Source organism: Equus quagga, chromosome 21 (assembly GCF_021613505.1).
Source record: "Equus quagga isolate Etosha38 chromosome 21, UCLA_HA_Equagga_1.0, whole genome shotgun sequence".
Lineage (NCBI taxonomy): Eukaryota > Metazoa > Chordata > Mammalia > Perissodactyla > Equidae > Equus > Equus quagga.
The window spans coordinates 33,975,039-33,981,038 of NC_060287.1; the positions used below are offsets into that span (position 1 = coordinate 33,975,039).

Genomic DNA, 6,000 nt, shown 5'->3' on the forward strand with positions numbered 1-6,000 from the left:
GCAACTACACAGAACTATGAGACAATCCAATTTTGGTTTCTATAACAGAAAAAAAAAACCCTACATGATAGCTTGTTTTTTATTTCAGTCCTTTGGCATCCTCGGTATTGCTATCAACTAGTGAGAAGCAAGTGCTGAGTGGGTCACATAATTTTTAAAAATGAAACTTTGGAGCTAGGGGGGCGGTGGAGACTTTCCAGTCCAAGCTTCTCATCTCTAAATGACCAAATCTGAGATCCAGAAAAGTCCAGACCTCACCTCGGTCAAGATCAATGAGAGAATTAGTGATGGAACAGACCTGTGTTTATCATCTCCTCCCTCCTGCCCCACAGCCTACAATGCCTTCTTACATGTCTTGGTTTGGGATATGTGTTCACAATAGCATGCCCTCCTTATTCTTTGAGTTGATATTTACATAAATAAGGATGCTCCCCGTTAGGAATAAAGCCTTACGAAGCAGCGGTTCTAAGATGGAGACCTCTCTCCCTACGCAGAGGTAACAGAATCTTTAGGGAACACATGCAATTTCACAAAGCACTCCCCAACCCAGGGTCTACTCCGCTACACTACTCTATCTCCCACCTACCCAAGAACCAGCTTCTTTCATGGCCTCCCAAGGACATGAACTCCATCGTCTGGCACACTGTGCTGTGAATCAGTGAGCAGAAAGAATCACAAGGAACAAACTCAAGGCTTTGGGCCTCAGAGTGGAAGCGAGGGGTTCATGCACATATAACACCTCACCACCTCCAACTTCTTTACAATCCCAGAATCAAAGCCCCGTGACACGTCTTGAAAGAATAAGCCAGGAGTTTAAACTAACACAAAACATAACAACAGGATGGGTTGCACCAGCCAGAGAGCCAGCATCAGGCACAAGAAAGAAAAATAATAATAATAAGATATCTTGAATATGCAGCAAAACCAAACACATCAACAAAACAGACAGACAGTACGAGGCAGCGGCACAGAAGTTCAGCGTAGCAATGGGTGTGGTAAATATCGGGGGAACCTGAATTACTCAGCTCCTTCTTTTGCTCACAAATGGAGAGAAAGAATCTAAGAATCTAAACTCACAGAAGAGGGTTTAAAAGTAAAATCGGCACCGTGGACTTGGCGTAGTCGTGCTAATTAAAGAAGACAAAAATTACAGCTTCTTAAATAATTTTTGCAAAACAGAATCTCCCTTCCTGAAGCACTGAACAGAATGGTGTTATACACTCAGAAGATGAAATAGGGCTGAAGGCTGCCCCACTCTCCCGCCTGGTCCGGCAGACCCCAGCAAAGCTCGGAGGGAATACCATGCTATGTAATGTTAGCCTTGGCTCACGGATGAAGAGAAACATGAATAAATGTGTGACTTATATCAGAAATTGGCAGAAACAGGCTAGATATAAGGGACAGGCTAACTTTTAAATGACAAAGAGAAGAGAAAGTAGCTTCTGCAACCAGAAGAGTAACAATGTTAAAATATTAGTATATTCCCAAGATAAAGTAGGTATTCACTCTATGCCAATAAATGTAACGTGGGATTTAGAAAACGTTAGAACGAAGACAAGGCTTCAGTGTGCGTTTGGAGGGGGCGGAACCCACTCTCACATCTGGCAAAGCATTATTTCAGCACATGGTTTTCTCAAGAAAGAAATCAAAGTTAATTGAGATCGATTTAGGGAAAAAAAAACTTACAAAAGCTAGAGATAAGGGAGACACACATCTTTTCATCTCTTAAAATTCTCCTCCAAGTTAATATTGCATAAAAATGCGAAAGAGGGTATGATTTAGAACATCAAAAGTGCTTTTGTTCACTAGAGGAGAAACCGGCTAAAAATGAGGAAGCTTCAGGATAAACATTTCAAAAGGAGGGACACACAGTCTACATGCTGGAAAGACAGAGCAATCAGAAAACTCGCCCCAAAGTGATGCTAACTAAACCAAGGCTGCCTGCCGAACACCCAGAATTAAGTACAGTTCAGGAAAAGGAACAAAGAAAGAAATAAACAAACTCACGCACACATGCACACACACACACACACCAATGTAGCACATCGTCACACCGGGGGAGTAAAAAGAAGCTGAAGGATGTTTTTCAGAGACCTACTTCCACAAGGATGATCACTAAAGCTCACAGCTGTTCTTCAGAAGCAAACAAACGCTATGGACTAACAGCATCTCTTTGTTCACCATTTGACTTAGCTATATTATATGCAGGTTTCATGATCCCTTCGGTTTGAGAATGAATGACGAAGCCTGATGTCTAGGACTCTCCCTCCCCGGCAACCCCGGACTTCAAAGCGGGGAGAATCTCTAGCCCAGTAGGATTAAAACCAGAACGGAGCACTGAACACAGGCTAGTAACCAGGAACACATGAGTCCCTCAATGGCAACCCTGAGAGCGACTTTTCCTGACCTTGGCTGAGGCGGTCCCTGATTCCCTGCCTGCCGCCTGGCTCCCCTCTTCATCCCTGGCCGGCTCACTACCTACCTGCCTACCTGCCGATGCCTTAGTTAACCTGTATGGGGTATTCTCTCAGACTCTTCCGCCAGCCGCAGGCCTTGGGAAATGCTTTGGTTGCTTTATAACAGAGAATTCAAAAAAAGTCAAAACCTGGCAGAAATGTGGCATAATAATTTAATATGCCTGCCTCTATGTTACTATAAAAAGATCTGAACTTTAGATTGGTGTGTGCTAGTGTGTGGGGGTGTTTTTTCTGTAGCTCCAGGAAAGTTGGGATATTCCGATGTGGCAAGTGGCAGACTACCAATGCCATTTTTTATGAACTCATGAGAAACACATAAATTCTAAGCAAATTGCCCCCAAACAAAAGGTACCGCTGTGTTAGTACCGCAGTGTTTATTATTTCATTTGAATATAGAATACATCAATAACATATGAAGACCATTCCTTCAAATTTTGGTCATGGGATAACAATTGACCGATAGTTCCAGAATGTGGGAAGTTCTCAGCTAGATTGTATTTCACACTGTGAGACTAAAACACGATTCTATTTTTAACTAGATTTGGGTACAACAAAGGATCTAAAATGCTTAGATTAAAAACTGAGAGGAAAATTAAAAAAGCCGAATGTACTTTGTATGCATACTGACATTTCCAGCAAAAGATTTTAGGGATCCTGACACCTTTCCATAAGAGATGGATATTTTGAGAGGCTCCTATATTTCAAGTGAAAGAGTTAGAAAATAAAGGTCTGGGAATAAATTTGCTTCTAATTTGTGATCCCTCATGGTTCATAAAAATACTGTATTGTTAATACAGAGAACCCAACATACTTGAATTTTCATGAAAATCTGGGTGTGGTAAAGTGTTGAAACTGAGGAAGTCTTAAAGAATGATGAGCTCTCTTTCACAGCTGGAGCAAGCGGAGCATACAGAGGGAAGTGATCCTTAAGAGGTTTTCGAAAATTCAGAAGATGGCCAGAACTGGCTGTCCAGAGAACTCAATTCACAAATCTTCCGTTTCCTCAAGTCTTACGTGCCTCAAATAGTTATGAAAAACAAATGGAAAAACTAAGTGGAACAAGCATGCTAAGATTATGGTCATGCTTTAAAAAAAAAAAAATTCTTAAGTTCTTCCTATCACAACACAGTGTCCACTTCAGGAAGCCAATGTCATCTTAAATTAACAGCCTGCCTTTTCGTTCTTATTCCACTACCAACCAACACAAAACTCCTTAAACTTCTCTCGCACATAATCAAGTAGAATTAGGTACATCACATAACTCCTTACACTGCAATGGATAAGATATCTTTTAGCCACTGTCTCTTGACTCATAAATAGCTGATCCATCATATAATAAACCAGGTTACTTTGTTAAGCACTTTGCAGGCAGTATCCTTTTAAATCTTATTTCATCAATTTTAAAATACACCATTTTTCACATTTTATCTGCTCTGCAATCTGGATGCATCTTACAGTCAATGGCATGTCACTGTTTTGTGGTAGCCTTTCTTCTCCTTTGCAGCGAGATAAGATAATGGTCCAGTTTATAACCAATGGCATCTTAAATCTTATGAAACATGGTCATTCACTTCTGACAATATTCCCAGAAGGTGAGTTGTCATTCCTCCCCAGAGACGACAAGGCAGGATTGAGAAGAAAAGTAACAACACGAGTGAGGACGAGGCCTCTGAGTGGAGTCACTCCCCAAGGCTGTGCACTCACCACCCTCTGGGTATTAGAGAAAAAGAAGAGGTTGGGTTAAGATGGTCACATGAAGGGCTGACCCGGTGGTGCAGTGGTTAGGTTTGTGCGCTCCGCTTCAGCGGCCCAGGGTTCATGGGTTCTGATCCCGGACACAGACCTACACACAGCTCATCAAGCCATGCTGTGGTAGGTGTCCCACATACAAAATGGAGGAAGACGGACACAGATGTTAGCTCAGGGCCAATCTTCCTCACCAAAAAAAAAAGGATGGTCACATGCAGAGTGCTTCACCACCCTGTCTTGTCATGGTTGTGCAAAGAGCAGGGCTGTTATCACAGATAAGAGATGGAATCACCTTGAAAGAGAAAGTCTGGTAGAGGGAAGAGGTGAGAGAAGGGTGAGAAGATAATGCCCAGAATCCCAGGATTTAGAATGGAATTAAAGGATCAGGTGAGGAAGTGGAAACCAGTAAGAAACCTTCTAAAGTACAACATGCTTTCCCGGGAGCCTGGAAGCTATGCAACAACAGCTCCCAGATACATTTCATTACTTCTTATTTAATGATTTAAGTCAACAAACTTGCTCTTTTCTTTGGTTAATCAGATTATTCAGACCCAAACTGATGACCACATATTGGGGTGTGCTCATTGTGGGTGACTTCTCTTAGTGAATAATACACAAGAAAACTGGGGCAGGTAGGAGCACCACCTATAAATATGCTACAGCCAGTGCCTCTTGGTGACCGTAAATGGATGTCTGTGGAAGTAACGATATCAGAAAACTCTTTATTAGACGGTCTCAAGCCCAATAGTTTACAGCTGCTCTTCAAGGCAGAGCACACGCAGTAGATGCTTCTGGAAAGTCTATTCCTAATCACATTTGGGAGGAGAACAAAGCAACAGAAACAAAATAAACACTGCACCCAGGGAAGACCTCCACTTTGCCACCATTCACCCAACAACAATGTGCCAATGCTTCAGGAGTTTTTATTCTAAACGTGCGTATTTTTGAATTGGATATAGCCAACATCTCATGTGTTGAGAAACTTCATCTGACTGGTACGTCTGAATCATAACCAAAAAAAAGGCAAACACTGTGAGTGACAGAGGCCTCCTCAAGCTGGGTGTACATCATCTTTGCCCCTTCTTGATATTCTCCTCTTTTTAATTCTTCAGTGGAGGAAACATTAAAATCATTTATTAAATGCAGCGTCTAGCTTTGTGCTCACGTTTTTCTCATTTAATACATTGCTATTTTAGTCCTTCAAAAATATAAAAATCTTGGATTAACCTCAAAGGAAAAATGTACATAGGCAAATGAAGTCCATCTAAAGAGTGTATTTCTCCAATATGGTATCGCTTCAGTATCAAGCGAGTTTACAACTCCCAATCCCAGCCCAGCGCTGAGAGAATGACACCCAGGACTGGTGTGGAGATACACACACACATACATATACGTGCATACATTTGTTGTTAGCGCTGTGGGAGCAGCCCGGTGTCCAGCAGAGTAGAACAGTGCTTCGTCTTTTTGCGCCATCCTCTCACCTCCCGGTGCTCTATCAGACACTGCTCCCTTGCTATTCACAGGGTTTTCATGGCCAATTTTTTCAGATGTGGGTGGCCAGGTCCTTCTTCCTCGTGTGTTAGTCTGGAAGGTCTGCTGAAACCTGTCCACCAGGGGTGACCCTGCTGGTATTTGGAATCCTGGTGGCACAGCTTTCAGTGTCATAGCTACACATAGCCACTACAGTATGACAACCGCCAGGTGGGTGGTGTGGGCCTCTGACAGGGAAATGAAACCGGGCCGTGGTGGTGAGAGTGCCGAATCTTAACTCTAG

General features: G+C 42.5%; 1 protein-coding gene across 1 annotated transcript in view; it reads right to left on the reverse strand.

Annotated features, from left to right (window-relative positions):
- The window catches only part of LOC124231528 (transcriptional regulator ERG), a 109,668-nt gene that overhangs the window by 61,360 nt on the left and 42,308 nt on the right, over window positions 1–6,000 (reverse strand). The window lies entirely within an intron of this gene.